Source organism: Pseudophryne corroboree, chromosome 5, assembly GCF_028390025.1.
Source record: "Pseudophryne corroboree isolate aPseCor3 chromosome 5, aPseCor3.hap2, whole genome shotgun sequence".
Classification (NCBI taxonomy): domain Eukaryota; kingdom Metazoa; phylum Chordata; class Amphibia; order Anura; family Myobatrachidae; genus Pseudophryne; species Pseudophryne corroboree.
The window spans coordinates 483,472,908-483,497,769 of NC_086448.1; positions in this window are offsets into that span (position 1 = coordinate 483,472,908).

Below are 24,862 nucleotides of genomic sequence, written 5' to 3' on the forward strand. Positions count from 1 at the left end.
CAAATAGACTCTGGCATACTGCCAGAGTCTACTGCGCATGTGCAGGTCTCCGGGAACATGGCGCCCACGCCTTGTTCCCGGGGACAACTCCAGTGAGCATACGCAAATCACTGGGATATGGCCTCGGCAGCCATTTTCCGAGTGACTTATGCCTGCACTAGAGGGCAGTCGCTGCGGGACTCTGGAATTGTAAGTGTTTTAAATGGTTGAAGTGTGTGCGGTGTGGGCCCCCCTGCACCGCACAAACTGCATCCATTATAGAAACACCAATGGACACTCATTATTTAATGATTATTACATGAATGGTAGTTTATTCATCAGGACTAGGGAGGCCAATCCCGGGCCATTTTTTCAATCCCGGGTATCGGGATTGAAAAATGGTCAATCCCGGGATTCCTGGGATACCCGGGATTGGCTTTCAACTGTGTCCAGCCGTCCCCTTACGCCCCGCCCCGCCTCTCCCTATCCGCCTCGCAGACATAAATAAATGTGCAAACCTGCACAGCCGGGCGGCGGGTGAGGAGAAGGCAGCGGGTTAGTGCAGGGGGAGCCGGCGGGTGAGTGCAGAGGGAGCCGGGAGTAGGCGGAGGGTGAAGACCGCCGTTCCTTCTGGCTCTGCGGCTGCTGACAGCGCAGCGTAACCTCACAGTCACAGGTCACGCTGTGCAGGGGGAGTAGGAAAGGGGGGCTGGGCAGGGCCGGTGTAAGACTTCGTGGCACCCTAGGCAAAACTTCTTTCTACTGCCCCTACCCCCCCCCCCCCCCCCCAAACCACCACCACCACCACACACTTTTCAGAGGCTAGATAGATAGATAGATAGATAGATAGATAGAAAACAATGGTGGTATGGGATGCTATATCCGATTTCCAAAAAAATAGAGAATGTAAACAAGTCCTAGGGTTACGTGATGTCCACACAAGTATTGTCAGTGTACACTTCCCTTTTGAAGGGTGGTGGCTTATCTCTAAAAGGCCGTTGTTCCACCGGCCTCCACATTTATCTGTAATAGAAGTGAGATCAGCACCTCCTAGTGTAATATTAAATGAAAATAAACTCACATCACCAGCTCAAAGCACCCTCAAACTGGGGGTAATCCATTTCAGGTGGACATAGCCACTGTTTTTAACACAGGTTTTATACCAAGGTGATGTTATCCAGGAGTAGATGGATCAGTCTGGATGTTTTTGTTCAGAGATAGAACCCTCAACTTTGAATCCCTCAAAATAGTGTCTCATATAATAGGGAAGAGAGGGAGTAGGTACAATGGTGTAGTAACATTTAACACAATTTAATGACAATAAAAAGTTGAGGGTCTATCTCTGAACAAAAGCAGTTGTTATGTCCACCTGAAATGGTACACCCCCACTTGGAGGGTGCTTTTAACTGGTGATGGGAGTTTATTTTCTTTCGATATTACAGTAGGAGGCGTTGTTCTCACTTCTATAAATATATATATACACAGATATATATATATATATATATACACAGTATATGTTTATATATAACGTGTGTGTGTGTGTGTGTGTATATATATATATATATATATATATATATACACACACACATCACATGTATATGTATGTATAGAGTTGGGTGTGTGTATATATATATATATATATATATATATATTATATATGGGAGCTGTGGGGGAGAGAGGAGAGAACTGGGGGGGGGGGGGGCGGCTCATGCAGCACTCACCCTTGAGAAAGCAGATGTGGGGACCCGCGGCAAGATGGAGACAGAATACCACTACAGGCTCCGCAGCACTTCCAGACGGACCTCAGAGTGATGGAGCAGGTCCTCGGTGCTCAGGGGCCAGGGGAGCAGCGCATGTCTCCCAGGGTATGTGCAGCAGGAATGGCCGGGGAGACTCGGCTGACGTGGCAGCAGGCAGGGCCGCGGGGGTCCAGTTATAACAGCGGCGGTGCCTGCGGTGCATCCACGCACCGGGTGAGGGGATGCAGACACCTGGGCCAGCGGCTGGTGAAATAGATGTAGCTCCGGCAAAGGGAGCTGGGCAACATTGGTGACGAGCGGCACTGCGGTGGGATTAGGACCACAGCTTCTACTGCAAGTGACAGCAGAGGTGGCTGTCACTTGGTTAGGACCTATTGATCCCTGGAGCTGCAGGGGGGGTTAATTGGAAGACGAAGGTGCGGTAGAAGCCCACCATCGTGATGCTGCTGGAGCTCACGGTTCACACATGTGCTCAGTACAGCAGCAAGCAAGGCTACACCCCGCCAGTCCCTGATCTAAAAGAAGCCATTATTCTTTTTTTTCTCTGGCAGCCTCAGCGGACCGCCCCCTCAGTTCCCGCCGCCCATAGGCAGCTGCCTAAAGCTGCCTAATGGAAGCGCCGGCCCTGGGGCTGGGCAGCATCTGAGTGTCCTGAGGACCCTCAATGCTGATCCCTTAATCCCCGGGATTGGAGCTTCCAATCCCGGGATTGAATCCTAGCCATTTTGGGGCCTAAATCCCAGGATCCCATCGATCCCGATCCTGGGATTGACCTCCCTAATTAGGACTCAGCAAAGAACTTAATTTTCAAATTTGTGCAGTAATTTATTTATTTTTTACAATTTACCTATACTGTACAGACCAGATTAAGGAAAGCCTCAACTAGCTACAAAGACCAGGAGCAAGAGGTAGGTGCAAAAGTAAAAGGCCCCAACCTTTCATACCAGTGCAAAAGATTTTAATTGTTTCTGTTTCTCAAAAAAAAATCTACTATTTATTAGAGATGAGCGGGTTCATTTCGTTGAGATCCGAACAGCCCCGAACTTCACCTATTTTACACGGTTCCGAGGCAGCCTAAGATCTTCCCGCCTTGCTGGGTTAACCCGAGCGCGCCCGAACGTTATCATCCCACTGTCGTATTCTCGCGAGATTCGTATTGCATATAAAGAGCCGCGCGTCGCCGCCATTTACACTCATGCATTGGAGATGATAGCGAGAGGACGTGGCTGCGTTCTCTCAGTTTCTGTGTTCAGTGTGCTGCAAATATCTGTGCTCAGTGTGCTGCAAATATCTGTGCTTAGTGTGCTGCAAACATCTATGTTCTCTGCGAGAAAATGCTCCATATCTGTGCTGCATTGTAGTACATAGTAGGAAGACAGTGCAGAATTTTGCTGTCCACCAGTATATATATATAGCAGAACGGTACAGTAGTCCATTGCTTTACCTCTGTGTCGTCAAGTATACTATCCATCCATATCTGTGCTGCATTGTAGTTGTGCGCAGTATATAGTAGGAGGACAGTGCAGAATTTTGCTGACCACCAGTGTATATATATCGCAGTACGGTACAGTAGTCCATTGCTCTACCTCTGTGTCGTCAAGTATACTATCCATCCATATCAGTGCTGCATTGTAGTTGTGCGCAGTATAAAGTAGGAGGACAGTGCAGAATTTTGCTGACCACCAGTATATATATATATATATAGCAGTACAGTACAGTAGTCCATTGCTCTACCTCTGTGTTGTCAAGTATACTGTCCATCCATATCTGTGCTGCAATGTAGTTGTGCGCAGTATATAGTATGAGGACAGTGCAGAATTTTGCTGATCACCAGTATATATATATATAGCAGTACGGTACAGTAGTCCATTGCTCTACCTCTGTGTCGACAAGTATACTATCCATCCATATCTGTGCTGCATTGTAGTTGTGCACAGTATATAGTAGGAGGACAGTGCAGAATTTTGCTGACCAAAAGTATATATATATATATATATATATATATATAGCAGTACGGTACAGTAGTCCATTGCTCTACCTCTGTGTCATCAAGTATACTATCCATCCATATCTGTGCTGCAATGTAGTTGTGGAAAGTATATAGTAGGAGGACAGTGCAGAATTTTGCTGACCACCAGTATATATATAGCAGTATGGTACAGTAGTTCATTGCTCTACCTCTGTGTCGTCAAGTATACTATACATCCATATCTGTGCTGCATTGTAGTTGTGCGCAGTATATAGTAGGAGGACAGTGCAGAATTTTGCTGACCACCAGTATATATATATAGTAGTACGGTACAGAAGTTCATTGCTCTACCTCTGTGTCGTCAAGTATACTATCCATCCATATCTGTGCTGCATTGTAGTTGTGCGCAGTATATAGTAGGAGGACAGTGCAGAATTTTGCTGACCACCAGTGTATATATAGCAGTATGGTACAGTAGTCCATTGCTCTACCTCTGTGTTGTCAAGTGTACTATCCATCCATATCTGTGCTGCATTGTAGTTGTGCGCAGTATATAGTAGAAGGACAGTGCAGAATTTTGCTGACCACTAGTATATATATATATATATATAGCAGTACGGTACAGTAGTCCATTGCTCTACCTCTGTGTCGTCAAGTATGCTATCTATCCATATCTGTGCTGCATTGTAGTTGTGCGCAGTATATAGTAGGAGGACAGTGCAGAATTTTGCTGACCACCAGTATATATATATAGCAGTACGGTACAGTAGTCCATTGCTCTACCTCTGTGTCATCAAGTATACTATCCATCCATATCTGTGCTTCATTGTAGTTGTGAGCAGTATATAGTAGGAGGACAGTGCAGAATTTTGCTGACCACCAGTATATATATATAGCAGTATGGTACAGTAGTCCATTGCTCTACCTCTGTGTCGTCAAGTATACTATCCATCCATATCTGTGCTGCATTGTAGTTGTGCGCAGTATATAGTAGGAGGACAGTGCAGAATTTTGCTGACCACCAGTATATATATATATAGCAGTACAGTACAGTAGTCCATTGCTCTACCTCTGTGTCGTCAAGTATACTATCCATCCATATCTGTGCTGCATTATAGTTGTGCGCAGTATATAGTAGGAGGACAGTGCAGAATTTTGCTGACCACCAGTATATATATATATATATATATATAGCAGTATGGTACAGTAGTCCATTGCTCTACCTCGGTGTCGTCAAGTATACTATCCATCCATATCTGTGCTGCATTGTAGTTGTGCGCAGTATATAATAGGAGGACAGTGCAGAATTTTGCTGACCACCAGTGTATATATAGCAGTATGGTACAGTAGTCCATTGCTCTACATCTATGTCGTCAAGTATACTATCCATCCATATCTGTGCTGCAATGTAGTTGTGAGCAGTATATAGTAGGAGGACAGTGCAGCATTTTTCTGACCACCAGTATATATATATATATATATATATATATATACACATACATACATACATACATACATACATACAATAGGCAAAAACCCACAGCACTCATACATCCGCAGTGCCAGTGGTATTGTGACCACACTATTTAAATAAAAAAATCATACAAATTCAGCACTCACCTAATATTAACACTTCAAACTGTAATTCATCTGAATTAAGGAAATGTTAGTTCCAAAATATTGCAATAGTTTGTTAAGCTGACCAGCCCCTTCACGGCCATTCCCATTTGGTCAGTCCCTAAACTGACTTATACAAATCTGAGCAATGCTCACAGGCATCTTTTGGATTTTAAATACACAGCATGCTTATATCATGTGTTTAGGCTCTGTCCCACTCTTTTAAAGAGACAGGAACCACACCCAAGCATATCAGTAAAAACACCTGGGGAATTTCTTAACATTTAATTTACATATGGTCAATAGGGGTGCAAGAAAGAGTGTGACCACAAAAATTTTATATAAACAATAGGCAAAAACCCACAGCACTCATACATCCGCGGTGCCAGTGGTATTGTGACCACACTATTTAAATAAAAAAATCATACAAATTCAGCACTCACCTAATATTAACACTTCAAACTCTAATTCATCTAAATTCAGGGAATGTTAGTTCCAAAATATTGCAATAGTTTGTTAAGCTGACCAGCCCCTTCACGGCCATTCCCATTTGGTCAGTCCCTACCCTGACTTATACAAATCTGAGCAATGCTCACAGGCATCTTTTGGATTTTAAATACACAGCATGATTATATCATGTGTTTAAGCCCTGTCCCACTCTTTTAAAGAGACAGGAACCACACCCAAGCATATCAGTAAAAACACCTGGGGACAATAGGGGTGTAAGAAAGAGTGTGACCACAAAAATGTTATATAAACAATACGCAAAAACCCACAGCACTACATTTAAATAGTGTGTTCACAATACCACTGGCACCGCGGATGTATGAGTGCTGTGGGTTTTTGCGTATTGTTTATATAAAATTTTTGAGGACACACTCTTTCTTGCACCCCTATTGTCCATATGTAAATTAAATGTTAAGAAATTCCCCAGGTGCTTGTACTGATATGCTTGGGTGTGGTTCCTGTCTCTTTAAAAGAGTGGGACAGGGCCTAAACACATGATATAAGCATGCTGTGTATTTAAAATCCAAAAGATGCCTGTGAGCATTGCTCAGATTTGTATAAGTCAGTTTAGGGACTGACCAAATGGGAATGGCCGTGAAGGGGCTGGTCAGCTTAACAAACTATTGCAATATTTTGGAACTAACATTCCCTGAATTCAGATGAATTACAGTTTGAAGTGTTAATATTAGGTGAGTGCTGAATTTGTATGATTTATTAATATATATATATATATATATATATATATCTGCATCATGTGCTGTTTGTGGACTATTTTTTTAAGTGCCATCCTGTCTGACACTGCAGTGTCACTCCTAGATGGGCCAGGTGTTTGTGTCGGCCACCTGGGTCGCTTAGCTTAGCCATCCAGCGACCTTGGTGCACCTCTTTTATTCTTGCATCATGTGCTGTTTGGGGACTATTATTTTAAGTGCCATCCTGTCTGACACTGCAGTGCAGTGAGGTTAATAATACTATGGGATCAAAATGACCCCCAAATTCTATGATTTAAGCTGTTTTTGAGGGTTTTTTGAAAAAAAACACCCGAATCCAAAACACACCCGAATCCGACAAAAAAATTTCAGTGCGGTATTGCCAAAACGCGTCCAAATCCAAAACACGGCCGCGGAACCGAATCCAAAACCAAAACACAAAACCTGAAAAATGTCCGGTGCACATCACTACTATTTATAAGGTTAGTGTTTCAATAATGAAATGTATGATTTTCAGTAATTCTGAAACATGAAAACAGGATTTCCACTTTTAAGGTTACATCCATATTTCCTTTTAAGACACTTGCAATAAGCCAAGAATATGAAAGATTTCAGAAATACAAAGAATATGTGGTACAACATCTTTGAATAATTCTTAGACTTCTACTCTATATTCAGCCTGAAAAACTAATTCATTTTCTTTCGATTTAAAATAATATATGATTTGTTAACATTGAGCATGGCATGCCATTCTATCACAGTGATGAAAAATTCTTACAAGTCTTACACAGGGATAATTAATTTGAATTTATTATTTTTTTTGACTGAAGTTTTAAACAAACAATAGGTGTGCATTGCTGCACAAATATATTCATCAGTTATATGTCTGCTCTTCATTAAAATTACTTATTCCCTAGAATATATTTTGAATGTTACTATGAGATACCTAACCTTTCCATGATCGAAAAAAATATATTCACAAAAGCCCTGAGACATGGAAATTATATCTGCAGAAAACACTAAAATAAAATGCATGAGGAACGGCAGTACAACTGTTCATGCATTATTTTAATGAAAGATCCAACAGTGTTTATGTGGTAAATTTATATAAGTGATTTAATCTAGGAAAGAATTAAAGTGGAAAATAGTATTATTAATAATTCTCCCTTTTATTGCAATGTAGACTGGACATTGGATATAATGCCCAGTTGTACCATAGTCACATTTAATTAGAGAAGCAACTAGAAAAAGTAAAACAGAAACAATTGGATTTTAGCTAAAATGTTGGTCATTAAATGAAGTGATTTCAGTCTATGATTTCAGTCTTGTGCCTTCTTGTATGCAATAAAATCATAATGTTTGCTTAGATATTTTAAGCATAAGCAATACATTGGAGCCATTGACATACAGTAAGACCAACACATCCTCAATGCCATCCTTGGAGCTATGGCATGGACAAAGCATAGGCCCTTTTTATAGAGAGAACGTGATGCACAGTACCTTGGATTTAAAGCAATATACTTGATGGTCAGGGGAACAAGGCTGACTCTACCATTAGGCAGCTTTGGGCAGCTGCCTAGGGGCGACGGACTCTGGAGGGCACCACTGCATCTAACAAAAAACTGAAGGATGTCTCTGTATGTGGCCTCCTCCTTTTACACTGTGCTGGCTGCTGCTGTGGGTCTAATCATGTGCAGCTGCCACTATCAGGCTGTCTTGTGAAGGCATATAGGAGGTGGGTGTAACTATGGCTCCTGAGGGGCACCCCCACAGTAACTCCTCATAGTCGTAATACACCTGGCTACATGTCTGCAACCAGCAGTATCCCATCCACAACACACACTTGAACCTTTCTACTCCTACATGCTTGCTTGTCTAACCAGTCTGTCTTTGCTTCCCCAATTCCAGTGTGCCTGTAGCAGTCACCTACTGTCTGTCTCTGTCTTTATTTCCCCCCTTTGTTATCAGTTTTGTATTTACATCTCCATATACCTCTAACCATGTGTCTGCCCCTACCCACATGTTCCTATGTATCTACCCACCGGTGCCTCTGTCCCTACTCATGTGTGACTCTGTCCCAACCTGTTTTTGCCTTTGTCCCTACCTTTGTGTGCCTACCATTTCTGCCTCTGTCTCTGTGTGTGCTTCTGTCCCTACACATGTGTTCCTTTACCCCTACCCATGTGTGCCCCTGCTCCACTTTGGTATTTGTGTGAATAACTGTATGTGTGGCTGATAATTTATTTATCCTCTTGTGAAACCCTACTGGTACCATGGTACACTTACTTGGGGTACCCGAAATATAGCATCTCACCCGTTTGCGGTTGCTCTCTTCTGCTCCTTCTATGGCGTGGGTATGGCGTCCATGACCTGCAGGGCCCCAGAATACATGGGTGCTTAGCACAAAGTACCTGATGGAGGGAACACACATGGACAACAGGTGCAGTGCAAAAAAGAAATGTTGGGCGCCAGACCATCTCGTAATGCAAGAACAAGAAAACTTTATTTACACTCCTCCATATCCTCCAGCACAGTAAGCGCAATGGTTAGAAGCTCTACTTCGCCAACTTCCTCCAGCACAGTACTTTCAGCAGATGGTAAATACTGTATAGTTAAATATTAATGGTTATAAAAGGTTATACAGTAGTTTCCACCCTAAATGAATACCTCAAGCACAGTCTTATGCATATGACACAGCAGTGAAAAGACAGCACATACCCGATGTTGCTGGGAAAAGTGGTTCCACAACATGTCAATCCGACTATGACAACCAGGGATCCCGTGTTACACATCATATAAACACTCACCCTCTCACACATGGGCGGTTTCTTCCCAGGAGATCTCTCATCTTCCACTGTGACACCAGGCAGCAATCACTTTTCAGCTGCAGGGTCACACTGTACAGGAGCCCTCTCCACTGCACTCCTCTCACTGCAGGCCAAAACTACTCCCCCTCTTGCCCTCTGACAGGGGTCTCTCTTTCAAACTGCAGGCTCTGTTACTCCAGCAACTCTACTCTGTTACTCAGGCAACTTCATGCTTTTCTGATGGGCTTCCCTTGCTATCTGGGGGCACCTGGAGGGACCTCTATATTACAGGGGTTTTTTCCTTCTCTTCAGTTGGTGGGGCACTTCAAAGGGGGCCCTTTACTTATTAGGCTTAGCCCCTTGAATCAACTGTGCCCTTGTGGCAGTGCCATACCCACCCTAAAGCCAGGGTACTGCGGGCCCTCCTTCCTCCTATCCCGCGGCCCCAGTTAAAATGGTCACCACTCTCCTATGGATGTTGGGTACCTGAGTCTTTATAGACTCAGGTCCCGACATCAGGGGCTGCAGCCGCTGGTGGAGTGTGCTGCTTGGCCATGCCCCTTTTTCATCCTGTGAGGCCCCCACCAACTGTGCATCCAACTTCTCCCTGCCCTCCAGGTGAGTGACAGGTGATGTCACTGGGAGGCCTGGCTGAATTGCGGCAGTGCCAGGAGGTGGGGCTTAGAATCAGGGGTGGATCTTAAGCCCAGCACATCTGGGTATTACACTCTTCCCCATGTATATGCACAATACATAACTACTGTAAAATGTACTTTTTAAAACTTAAATGAGATTTTTTTTCTCCTTATTTTTGAAAAGTTACACCGACACCAGTGTAGCTCACCAGTGATGCAACGCAGCTTTCTCTGTTTTTAAATATTTTGCTTCTTAGATGATGTGGGCGCAGCAGTGGTACAAGAGGAGATAGCCACACTGCACTGGTAACATAAAGCTGTATATTGCGTTCCTTATTTGTGTAAAATGGAATTTAACCAGTACTTAATTACACAAGAGTTTCATTTGAAGAGTATAGTCGTTATTAGTGCTTCTGTTTTGGCAACGCCAGAGAATGATGTTACCAGAACCAGGAGATCCCCTGTAAGACTTAAGTAGGTTTCCCCAGCTTGATTATCGTGAGTGGTAACCACATTTTTAAAGATGCATCCTCATACATCTAACCTCAGTACACTATGCTGCATGAGATGCCTGCCCTGAGTGAGTCACCAGTTTCCGTGCAACATTGCTAATTTTAGGCATCTTTTTTTGTAGAAAATGAATGTTGGTCACAACGCAATGCAACTAGGATGCACAAGAAGACTGCTGATTAATTTAATATACTGTATGACACTTGTATAATTGTGTGTGATTCTGTAAATGGAGAAGAAAACAACTTATATTGAAAACAAATACATTGTAGCACTTTGTGTATAGATTAAGAGACTCAGTGGTCTATTTAGTAAACCTTGTATGGAGATAAGGTGGACGGAGATAAAGTACCAACCAATCGGCTCCTAACTACTTTTTTTCTGACGCTGAGGAAGCCGCTGATACCAGTCCAGAGGTGGGGAAACACGTATATCACAGGACAGGATATTTCTCCTAAGTATTGCAGCATTGATCTGCTCTATCCTGATATTGGTGAGCCGGCCAGTGAATTTCTTTGCTCTAATACCCCAGTGCTAAGGGGAAGAAATCAGGACTCTGCATACCAGTATGTGATCCTGGGCAAGGCTGCTTGCTACAACAGCAGCGGGGAGAGGTACTGATTTGGGTGCATTGCATGGTGTACCCTGAGTACTTGCTGGATTTTATTACTAATCAGTTTCAATGCTATAATTGCATGTGTGCACACTAGTGAAATACTAACTGCATTTAAAGTAGAGATGTGCACCGGAAATTTTTCGGGTTTTGTGTTTTGGTTTTGGATTCTGTTCCGCGGCTGAGTTTTGGATTCGGACGCATTTTGGAAAAACCTCCCTGAAATTTTTTTGTCGGATTCGGGTGTGTTTTAGATTCGGGTGTTTTTTATTTTCAAAAAACCCTCAAAAACAGCTTCAATCATAGAATTTGGGGGTAATTTTGAACCTATAGTATTATTAATCACAATAACCACAATTTCCACTCATTTCCAGTCTATTCTGAATACCTCACACCTCACAATACTATTTTAGTCCTAAAATTTGCACTGAGGTCGCTGGATGACTAAGCAAAGCAACCCAAGAGGGTGGCACAAACACCTGGCCCATCTAGGAGTGGCACTGCAGTGTCAGACAGGATGGCACTTAAAACAATTGGCCCCAAACAGCACATGATGCAAAGAAAAGAGAAAAATAGGTGCACTGTGGTAACTGGACGGCTAAGCTAAGCGACACAAACACCTCAATATCACAGGAATTATTTGTTCTAATCAATGGTATTATTGGTCCAAATCACTGGAAGAAAATGATAAAATCACTGGAATTATTCGTTCTAATCAATGGTATTATTGGTCCAAATCACTGGAAGAAAATGACAAAATCACTGGAATTATTCGTTCTAATCAATGGTATTATTGGTCCAAATCACTGGAAGAAAATGACAAAATCACTGGAATTATTCATTCTAACCAATGGTATTATTGGTCCAAATCACTGGAAGAAAATGACAAAATCACTGGAATTATTCGTAAACATTTGTAGAAAGTCTCTGCTTTCTGATTTCAGAAATTCTCAGATATTCCTGCAAATCCACAATCCCTTCCCAGAGGAAAAAAGAAATTGAGAAACCGTTGTTTGAGAACGTTTGTTCTCTTTCCCTTACAAAGGAACAAACCACTTTCCAAGAAGACTGATGTTTTTGGGATTATGGAGACATAATGTTTTTGAATATAAATCCTAAAGCAGGTGGTGTATTAGAGCAAAAGAGTGCAATAGACCAGCCATGCAGTTTCTGAAATATTATGACAAAATGTTACTGTATTTCATAAGCACTCATTCCTAACTCTGCTAAGTACTGTTTGGTATACTGTAACTGGCTTCCATGAGGTCCATTATTTCAGCTTCCATTGACCTTTTTGAAAGCGGTAGAAGTTATCGATTCTTTTTTTTTTCCCTATTTTTAATTTTCTCCTGCATAGCCCAGTAAAATGTTGCAATGTTAAGTATTGACTTGTGCCTTCTGGGGGTCCACTTTTTCACCAAACCCAGCCAAATCTCATCCTAACCCTCTGTTCCACGTTCTCTATGTACCCCATCTGTGTCACCCATGTCTGTCTACCCCTCCCCTTTAGATTGTAAGCTCTCACGAGCAGGGCCCTCTTCCCTCATGTGCTTATCCTTTGTCTTACTTTAATAATCTTCAACTGTACCACATCCAGCAATCTTCTGTCACCTGATACTTATTCCAGTGTCATCTACTGATGTAACTATGTTTATTTACCCTGTACTTGTCCTATACTGTCATCAACTGTAAGTTGCTGTTTTCCTGTTTGATTATTTATGTACTCTGTAATTGGGTGCTGCGGAACCCTTGTGGCGCCATATAAATAAAGGATAATAATAATAATAATAACAATAATATAGGGTGTATAATCCCCAGGTGTATCTCACGCATCACACAGTACAGTATATAGGGTGTATAATTCCCAGGTGTATCTCACACATCGCTCAGTTCATTATATAGGGTGTATAATTCCCAGGTGTATCTCACACATCACACAGTACAGTATATAGGGTGTATAACCCCCAGGTGTATCTCACACATCGCTCAGTACAGTATATAGGGTGTATAATCCCCAGGTGTATCTCACACATCACACAGTACAGTATATAGGGTGTATAATCCCCAGGTGTAGCTCACACATCGCTCAGTACAGATTACAGGATGTACAATTACCAGGTGTATAACACACATTGCACAGTACAGTATATAGGGTGTATAATCCCCAGGTGTATCTCACACATCGCTCAGTACAGATTACAGGATGTATAATCACCAGATGTATAACACACATCGCACAGTAAAGTTTATAGGGTGTATAATCTCGAGGTGTATCTCATACATCGCTCAGTACAGTATACAGGGTGTATAATCACCAGGTGTATCACAAACATTGTACAGTACAGTATACAGGGTTTATAATCCCCAGGTGTATCTCACACATCGCTCAGTACAGATTACAGGATGTATAAAATCACCAGGTGTATAACACACGTCGCACAGTAGAGTATACACACTGGTCACAACAATGCAGCAGATATTGAGCACTGATCAGAATAGTATAAGTGACATAGAACTGCAAGACACAGCAATGGCCTACTGTACTGTACTATATATGTATACTGCTGGTCACCAAAATGCTGCACTGTCCTACTATATACTGCTCACAATAATGCAGCACAGAGATAGTATACTTGACACAGAGCTGAAAGATACAGCAATGGCCTACTGTACTGTACTATATATGTATACTGCTGGTCACCAAAATGCTGCACTGTCCTACTATATACTGCTCACAATAATGCAGCACAGAGATAGTATACTTGACACAGAGCTGAAAGATACAGCAATGGCCTACTGTACTATATATGTATACTGCTGGTCACCAAAATGCTGCACTGTTCTACTATATACTGCTCACAATAATGCAGCACAGAGATAGTGTACTTGACACAGAGCTGCAAGATACAGCAATGGCCTACTGTACTGTACTATATATGTATACTGCTGGTCACCAAAATGCTGCACTGTCCTACTACATACTGCTCACAATAATGCAGCACAGAGATAGTATATTTGACACAGAGCTGCAAGATACAGCAATGGCCTACTGTACTGTACTATATATGTATACTGCTGGTCACCAAAATGCTGCACTGTCCTACTATGTAATGCTCACAATAATGCAGCACAGAGATAGTATACTTGACACAGAGCTGCGAGATACAGCAATGGCCTACTGTACTATATATGTATACTGCTGGTCACCAAAATGCCGCACTGTCCTACTATGTAATGCTCACAATAATGCAGCACAGAGATAGTATACTTGACACAGAGCTGCAAGATACAGCAATGGCCTACTGTACTGTACTATATATGTATACTGCTGGTCACCAAAATGCTGCACTGTCCTACTATATACTGCTCACAATAATGCAGCACAGAGATTGTATACTTGACACAGAGCTGCAAGATACAGCAATGGCCTACTGTACTGTACTATATATGTATACTGCTGGTCACCAAAATGCTGCACTGTCCTACTATATACTGCTCACAATAATGCAGCACAGAGATAGTATACTTGACACAGAGCTGCAAGATACAGCAATGGCCTACTGTACTATATATGTATGCTGCTGGTCACCAAAATGCTGCACTGTCCTACTATATACTGCTCACAATAATGCAGCACAGAGATAGTATACTTGACACAGAGCTGCAAGATACAGCAATGGCCTACTGTACTGTACTATATATGTATACTGCTGGTCACCAAAATGCTGCACTGTCCTACTTTATACTGCTTACAATAATGCAGCACAGAGATAGTATACTTGACACAGAGCTGAGCACAGATATTTGCAGCCCACTGAGCACAGATATGGAGCGTTTTCAGGCAGAGAACGTAGATATTTTCAGCACACTGAGCACAGATATTTTCAGCACAGTGAGCAAAGATATTTGCAGCACACTGAGCACAGATTACAGAGCTTTTCAGGGAGAGAACGCAGTCACGTCCTCTCCGTTCAATCTCCAATGCACGAGTGAAAATGGCGGCGACGCGCGGCTCTGTATATAGAATCCGAATCTTGCAAAAATCCGACAGCGGGATGATGACGTTCGGGCGCGTTCGGGTTAACCGAGCAAGGCGGGAAGATCCGAGGCTGCCTCGGACCCGTGTAAAATAGGTGAAGTTCTGGGGGGTTCGGATCTTGGTGAACCGAACCCGCTTATCTCTAATTTAAAGTGCTAATAATCCAGAGAAAGCTGCATATTAAATTAACTGTGCCTTTGAATTACTAATTCATTATCAGAAGGTGGAATGATTCTAAGTGGAAATTCCACTGGGACTGAGATATTATATAACACCCTTATCGAAGACATCTGACAAAAAAACATTAGTGGAAAGATTTAGGTGTTTACATATGCTGCTAAGTTTTATGGGCTCATTTGGTATGATTAGTCCAAGTTTAGTATTGTGTTTATAATAATATGTATCACATGTAATGTAATGTTATGATACTGGCCGGTATCTGTATTTTTATTGTATGTGTTTGTACTATTTGTTTTGATAAAATTGTGATCAAAGTGAGAAGCGTAGTCTCATATTTGGTGTAACTCCTAACAACCAGGTCACAGGCTGGGTTTGAAAAACGACAGTTAGGAGCTGGTTGGCTGGTACTTTATCTCCGCCCACTTTATCTCCACCAAGGCTTAGTAAATAGACCCCTTTGTCACACATGGATATACAAGTGTCATATATCAAATTAAACAGACAGTCTATTGGTGCATTGTGTTGCAACTAAGATGCATTTTTGGCAAAAAAAGATGTATGACGCTAGAAGATTCTTACGCAGCCTGGCGTACAAATGGGGGCTGTTTGTCATAACTGCAGCAATAATGTATTAGGACATATCTATATATGGGGCAATGGTGAAACAAGCCTCTTATGCCAGTGAAAACATTAGTTTTCTCCAGCAAAATGGCTTTTCATGATTGATTAATAATCCCATGTTCAAACATTAGACCATCTTTCAAGGATAGGCTTCTCGTGGCCCAGTGTTTTGTCCTCCCCCCCCCTTCCCCCCTAGAATAAAATTTACCAGCCAGCCCTTAATCTGACCTGCACTGTAACTGACTCACACTGTGGGGTAAATTTACTAAGATGGGAGTTTTAGTTAAGATGGGCTGTTGCCTATAGCAAACAATCAGATTCTACTTCTCATTTATCTAGCACCCTCTAGAAGATAATACCTGGAATCTGATTGGTTGCTATGGGCAACATCCCATCTTAAATAGAACTACCATTTTAGTAAATTTACCCCTGTGTGTCCACCACTGTAACCCGCTCAGTATTTAACTGTGTTTTCCATAACATTCTGTACTATACCACGCACTGTATCCCGCAGGTACAGGATGCTGGTTTTACAGTTGTGAAAATTCTGGGGTGCTGCTCCACAAAAATGCTGATTGATCAGGGCTTTACATGGGAACAGACTGCCAGGAGGGAGGTACAGATTGGGTACTGAGAATAGGCATGTACCAGGGGCATGCACACTTGTGTAGGAAGCATCCACATCTTCTGTTGCAATTTTACACATGGTTTAGGGTTTTTCCTTTGCTGTTTGTTAACTACTGTACTACCACTTTTAAGCAATGATAATCCACACATGATTCTTAGTAAATTTCTGTGCTGTATTGATTTCTAATTAAAGTAATTGCTAGTTGGTTCGATTAGTTATTGCTAATACATTACTAATTTACAAAACATTTTTATACAGAAATAACTGCTGTGTGTTTGTGTCACTGCTCTGTTGCTTAGTTTAGCAAGCCAGCCTTTGGCCTATATTGGTGAACAATGGCCCTCATTCCGAGTTGTTCGCTTGCTAGCTGCTTTTAGCAACCATGCAAATGCTAAGCCGCCGTCCTCTGGGAGTGTATTTTAGCTTAACAGAAGTGCGAACGAAAGGATTGCATCGCGGCAACAAAAAAAGATTGTGCTGTTTCTGAGCAGCTCCAGACCTACTCAGCGCTTGCGATCACTTCAGACTATTTAGTTCCTGTTTTGACGTCATGAACACGCTCTGCGTCCGGCCAGCCACGCCTGCGTTTCTCCTGGCACGCCTGCGTTTGTATCTGACACGCCTGCGTTTTTCCACACACTCCCAGAAAACGGTCAGTTAACTCCCAGAAACGCCCACTTCATGTCAATCACTCTGCGGCCAACATTGCGACTGAAAAGCTTTGCTAGACCTTGTGTGAAACTACTTCAGCTGTTGTGAAAGTACGTTGCGCGTGTGCATTGTGCCGCTTACGCATGCGCAGAAGTGACGCTTTTTTGACTAAACGCTGCTCTGCGAACGAAAACAGCTAGCGAACAACTCGGAATGACCACCCATATTGTGAGCTGTGAAGTGAACAAAATTGCCTGGAAATGACTGGAAATTTATATTATTTATGGTAATAATATTGTAGGAATAAAACGAGTACTAAACTTTGTGATACATTTTAGAAAAAAAGAATTACAGATCCAAAACCAAAACCTAACCCAAAACACATGAGGGTAGTTTTGGCAAAACCAAAACCCAATTGCAAATTAGAAACAAAGCCAAAATGAAACACAGGGGTCAGCGCACATCTATAATTTCAATGAATAATGTTTATTTCTGGTGGATTGTGTTTGCTGTGTGAGTAATAATATGTATAATATAGCTACTGTATCTCACTGAATTCTTCTGAAAGAGGGTATAATTTGTAAGAGTACTGATTAAATAATTATTGATATTGGAAATTGGAATATGACAAGACCATAATAGGACCAGCAGAACAGAGGTTGATTGTTTTCTATGGGGGTCATTCTGACCTAATCGCTCGCTGCAGTTCATCACAGCGCAGCGATCAGGTCAGAACTGCACATGCACCAGCGCTGCGGTGCACCGGCGCATGGCTGACAGCCGATGGCTGTCATTGCCTAGCGATCGTCCCTGCCTGATTGACAGGCAGAGGCGGTCGCTGGGCTGGGGGGGGGGTCGGCATGGCGGCATTTGGCTGCCATTTTGTGTGCGCTGTCCAGCCAACGCAGGTGTGGTCGGACCGTGTGTGGGTGGGCTTCAGTGACTGCGTAATGTCACACGCATCCGCTGCGAGCCCGGCAGCGATGAGTAGCTCCAAGCCAGCACGCAAAATCTGCGCTTGCCGGGAGCTACTTCTGATGTGCGAGGCTTTTGTACTTCAGCGACGGGCAAGGGACTGACATGCGGGGTGGGCTAGCCCCGTGCTGGGCGTCCCCCCACATATCTGTTTTCCTGATCTTAGCTGCTGCTTGTTGAAGTTTAATTTACTGAATGTATTAAATAAATCTTAAGAGAAAAGGCATATCAGATTATCTATCTCTTCAGTCGTTTGTGCACTTGACTTTTGTATTACTTGGTATTTTGTGCATATAAAAATTTATTTCTCTTCATGAAAGGAAAAGGAAATTCCTTTGAATAAATAGAACCATCCTTAATTTTCTTCTGAACTGATATTCTGTAAAGACAAGACATTATGCAGAAGGAAGAACTAACAAATAATTGCTTGGGAATATTCAAAAAATTAACATACTTTACACTGTGAAGCTCATTCAAATATTTGACCCTGCAAGTGAATCTGACATTTTTTAGTGGAGCCACAATATGGTGGTATGACTAACTGTATTTAGGTCCTCATTCCGAGTTGTTCGCTCGCTAGCTGCTTTTAGCAGCATTGCACATGCTAGGCCACCACCCTCTGGGAGTGTATTTTAGCATAGCAGAATAGCGAACGAAAAATTAGCAAAACTGCTACTAAATAGTTCTTAGCAGTTTCTGAGTAGCTCTGGTCCTACTCACAGATTGCGATCAGCTCAGTCCGTTTAGTTCCTGATTTGACGTCACACACATGCCCTGCGTTCGGCCAGCCACTCCCCCATTTCCCCAGACACTCCCGCATTTTTCCCTGACACGCCTGCATTTTTTTTGCAAACGCCGGGAAAGCGGTGAGTTGCCGCCCAGAAACGCCCCTTTCCTGTCAGTCATTTACCAAACAGCAGTGCGACTGAAAAGCGCCGCAGAAGCCACAGCAAAACTGCTAAGTTTTGTGTTAACTAACTAAGCGCATGCGCCCTGCGTGCCTTGCGCATGCGCAAATTGCAACAAATCGCAGCATAGCGAAAATCGGCATGACCGCCTTAGAGTCTAAGGCATAATGGGGGGTCATTCCGAGTTGTTCGCTCTCTAGCAGATTTTAGCAGCATTGGCCACGCTAGGCCGCCGCCTTCTGGGAGTGTATCTTAGCTTAGCAGAATTGCGAACGAAAGATTAGCAGAATTGCGAATAGAAATTTCTTAGCAGTTTCTGAGTAGCTCCAGACCTACTCACAGATTGCGATCAGCTCAGGCCGTTTTATTCCTGGTATGACGTCACAAACACGCCCTGCGTTCGGCCAGCCACTCCCCCGTTTCTCCATACACTCCCACGTTTTTCCCTGTCACGCCTGCGTTTTTCTGCACACTCCCAGAAAACGGCCAGTTTCCACCCAGAAACGCCCACTTCCTGTCAATCACACTCCGATCACTTCAACGATGAAAAATCTTCGTTTGGACATGAGTAAATCTACTAAGTTTTGAGCTAAAATACTAACCGCATGCGCACTGCGTACCATGCGCATGCGCATTTTTGCCTTAATCGCTCCGTTGCGAAAATCGGCAACGAGCGAACAACTCGGAATGACCCCCAATGAGTACTATATTAATTAGCATTATGGAACCTGATGAAATCATACATGTCCAAAAAGTAGAGATGTGCGGCAGGCACTTTTTATGTTTTGTGTTTTGGTTTTGGTTCTGGATCAATCCACGTGTTTTGGGTCTGGATTGGTTTTGCCAAAACAACCCTTCCGTGTTTTGATTTTGGATCTGGATGATTATTGAAAAAAACATAAAAACAGATAAAACCACAGAATTTTGGGGGTAATTTTGATCCTACGGTATTATTAACCTCAATCACATTCATTTCCACTCATTTCCAGTCTATACTGAACACCTCACAATATTGTTTTTAGGTCAAAAGATTGCACCGAGGTGGCTGTATGACTAAGCTAAGCAACATAAGTGTGCGGCACAAACACCTGGCCCATCTAGGAGTGGCACTGCAGTTGCAGACAAGATGGCACTTAAAAAAAACTAGGCCCCAAATAGCACATTATGCAAAGAAGAAAAAGAGGTACAATGAAGTAGCTGGATGACTAAGATAAGCGACACAAGTGTGCGGCACAAACATCATGGGACGTGCTGGAATTTGCCCAGATGTAATACACGCACAATATTGGTGGCACAGGAGAGCATAACACTTAACCACACACACATCAGGGACGTGCAGTCAGGGGAGGCAGGGGAGGCAGTGCCTCCCCTGTGATTAATTATTACAATCATACAATGAAGATACTTATGACACATAGTCTGTGTCATAAGTATCTTCTTTATTTAATTGTAATAATTTGATGCATGTAAATGCATTTGGGAGGCACTGATAGCAGTGCCTCCTGTGGATAATGAGAACGGGGCAGAGCGGGGGGCGGGGCCAAGCACTGGGCTGTATAAGCCCATTCAAATAGATAGGGAAAGCGGCACTGAAAGAAGTGCCTCGCTGACAGGGACACCACCCCCATGTCAGCGAGGCACCTGTGATTGGGCAGCAAATCAAGTGCTGGATCTGCTGCCCAATCACCCACGCGACGCTGGAGGCGGAAGAGGCGGCGGGACCCGGCAGCTGTGACCGGCGTTGGAGTGTCGGGGCTGAAGCAGGAGTGAGGGGTGAGTTAGTTTTCTATTTGTTTTGTGTAAAATGTCCCCACAGTGCTCACCTCTCCACTGGGCCTGCCGCCTCCAGATCCCTGCCGTCTCTGCAGCCGTCCGCCTCCATATCCCGTCTGTACAGCCTCCGCTCAGACTGCTTGTTGCTGCCAGGCGTCCCGTTACTAAGCAACGGGCCAGAGCGACAAGTGAGCCTCTCTCTTGTGCGGCTGTTCTCTCTCTCTCTCTCTCTCTCTCTCTCTCTCACTTGTGCGGCTGTTCTCTCTCTCTCTCTCTCTCTGTAACTGCTTGTTTTCATTCACTGTTACAGGTACCCGTATTGGATTCTGATTCTGCTGGACAAGTGGACGTGATTCTCGGCGTGGGATGTAGGTAAGTAATCTCTCATTTTTTACAGGTCCGCTATAGGATTCTACTGGACAAGTGGACGTGATTCTCGGCGTGGGATGTAGGTAAGTATGTGTGAGCGTGTAAGTGTGTTATAATAAAATTTTACTTTCACGGTGTGTATGTTGTGTTTTTATTTGGGTATTTTTTTTGTTGTAGAACTACAAGTACCAGCGAGCCCCTTATTTCCCCGAATGCTGGTACTTGAGGTTCTCCAAGTACCAGCAAGCGGGGGAGGCTTTCTGGGCCTTGTTGTTCCACAACAAAAAACAATATTCTTTTTTAACACTCATGATTATCAGCCTGGCACCCACCGCCCAGGGGTGCTGGGGACAGCCTCGGGCTTCACCCCTGGCCCTTGGGTGCCTGGAGGGGGGGGACCCCTTGATTTAAGGGGTCCCCACTCCTCCAGGGAACCCCGGCCAGTGGTGACTAGTTGGGGGGGTAATGCCATGGCCGCAGGGACCTACGTAAATGTGTCCCCCGGCTGTGGCATTATGTCCCTGGCTAGTGGAGCCCGGTGCTGGTTTTAAAAATACGGGGGACCCCTACATCTTTTGTCCCCCATATTTTTGGAACCAAGACCGGACTAAGAGCCCGGTGCTGGTTGTCTAAATACGGGGAACCCCTGTCCAATTTTTCCCCAGTATTTAAACAACCAGGACCGGCTCAAAGATCCCGAGGCTGGTTATACTTAGGAGGGGGGACCTCACGCATTTTTTTTTACATTTTTTAACCCATTCAGACCCTTCTCCATTAAGTTAATGGAAGCCCTGGACAACAGAATTGCATTCATGTCCTCCTCCCACTCCCTTCCCAGTACCAAACACTCATTTTTTTTCTATAAAAATGTACACTATATCACAAGTATAATGAGCAGGCAGGCAGCGGGCATTGGCGGCATCGGAGTGAGATGCAAATTAGTGGCGGAGGGATGGGTCAGTTTATGGTGGCCGAGTTTGTAAGCCAGTGGCGGTGGCAGCGGGGATCGACTCAGGGGCAGTAGCGGGCATTGGCTCGGCGGCGGTAGGGGTCATCGGCAGATTCGGCGGACATTATGGCTGTAGTGCCTCACCAGCCACTGACCTCACCGCACGCCACTGACACACATATGGGAAAGACTGTAAAATTAATTTGGATAATAATAACCCTTTTATTTGGAGCTATTATAATAATATGCAGCACAGGTGAGCGTACCCCTACACCACACAGGGCAAACCCTGTAAAAATTATTTGTATAATAATATAAGTAATGTATATAACCCTTTTATTTGGAGTAAATAATATAAAGCACAGGACACCACCACTGGACTTATGGCAGCACAAGACAACACCACTGGACTCAGGGCCGGTTCTTGCCCTTGTGGCGCCCCGGGCAAAAGTTAGGGGCGTGGCTTAGTATGGGGGCGTGGTCAGTCACTCCCCCATTTGTAGAGCGGCTGAAAGGGAAAAAAGAAAAAGTATACTTACTATACCCCACTCCTGTTTCCAGACCCTGCAGACCGGCGCCGCTCTTCTCCTCGGATCTATGGGAGAGACGTCAGTCATGACGTCTCTCCCATAGCACAGCATAGGCACTAGAGGTCAATTATGACCCCTAGCGTCTGTGCCACAATGCTGTGCGGTGCGCGATGACGTAATCGCGCACCGCACACCAAAGGTCCTCTCCATGAAGGGAAACTAGACGCTTAGCGTCTGATTCCCTTCAGAGCGGGGGAGGACCAGCGCCACGAAGGGAAACCAGACGCGTAGCGTCTGGTTCCCTTCTCACAGCAGGAGGGGGGGCACAGCGGGGGGACACTGCTGGGGCGCACACTGACAGTGGCGGATCTTGCCATGGTGCGGCGCCCTCCGGATTGCGCCGGCGCCCTCCGGAAGGCGGCGCCCCGGGCAAAAGTCCTGCTTGCCCGTGGCAAGATCCGCCACTGACTGGACTGGACATATACGGCAGTACCCTTGGACTTATACAGCAGTACTCCTGGAGTTGTACGGCAGTGTCATTGAAGATAGCACTTTAAAAAACTAGTCTCCAAACAGCACATGATGCAAAGAAGAAAAAGAGGTGCAAGATGGCCCTCCCACCCACCCTTATGTTGTATAAACAGGACATGCACACTTTAACAAACCAATCATTTCAGCGACAGGGTCTGCCACACGACTGTGGCTGAAATGACTCCCATCAAAAAAGAAACAATCAATCTCTCCTTGCACAAACTGGCTCTACAGAGGCAAGGCGTTGACCTCATTCTCCGATTTCTCACCCCTTTCACTGTGTACATCCTCCTCACAGAGTATAAATTTGTCCCCAGTGCAACCCACCATCACAGATCCCTGTGTACTTTCTGGAGGCAATTGCTGGTAAAGGTCTTCCCGGAGGAAATTGTAATTCATTTTGATGAACATCATCTTCTCCACATTTTGTGGAAATAACCTCTTCCGCCGATTGCTGACAAGGTTACTGGCTGCACAAAACACTAAATACTTTTTCAAAGTCGGCAACTTAGGCAAAATAAAGCCAGTTTGTGCAAGGGTATCCAAATCCTCTTTTTCCTGCTAGTATACGTATGGACTGTCTGACATGCCACCACCATTCTTTCAATGGTGACAGAATCATATGCAGTGACAGTAGATATGTTAGTATTCATAGGCAGGTCCTTCAGTCCGGACCAGATGTCAGCACTCACTCATGACTGCCCTGCATCACCGCCAGCGAGTGGGCTAGGAAATCTTATCTTTTTCCTGGCAGCCCCAGTTGCGGGAGAAAATGAAGGAGGAGCTGTTGATGGGTCACGTTCCGCTTGAGTTGACAATTTTCTCACCAGCAGGTCCTTGAAACTCTGCAGACTTGTGTCTGCCAAAAAGAGAGATTCAACATAGGCTTTAGACCTAGCATTGAGCATGGTGGCCAAAATGTAGTGCTCTGATTTCAACAGATTGACCTCCCTTGAATCCTGGCAAATTTAATGAAGGGCTCCATCCACAAGTCCAACATACTTTGCGGAATCGCTCCATCTTAGCTCCTCCTTCAATTTCTCCAGCTGCTTCTGTAAAAGCCTGATGAGGGAAATGACCTGACTCAAGCTGGCAGTGTCTGAGCTGACTTCACGTGTGGCAAATTCGAAGGGTTGGAGAAGCTTGCACAAGATGGAAATTATTCTCCACTGTGCTTGAGTCAGGTACATTCCCCCTTGAGTCAGTAGCTGAATGTCAAAAGTGGCCCACAATTTTTTTTGCCCACCGACAGCATCTCCTGTGCACCCCTGTCATTTTAAAAAAAAATCTGCACCACCAAATAAATTGTATGTGCAAAACATGGGACGTGCTGGAATTTACCCAGATGTAATGCATGCACAATATTGTTGGCATTGTCCGATATCACAAATTTCCAGGAGATTCTAAGTGGGGTAAGCCATTGTGCGATGATGTCCATTAGTTTCCGTAAGAGGTTGTCAGCGATGTGCCTCTTACAGAAAGTGGTGATACATAGCGTAGCTTTCTAGAAACGAGTTGCCATTTGCGAGATGCTGCTACTGGTGCCGCTGCTGTTGTTGCTGTGGGAGGCAATACATCTGCCCAGTGGGCTGTCACAGTCA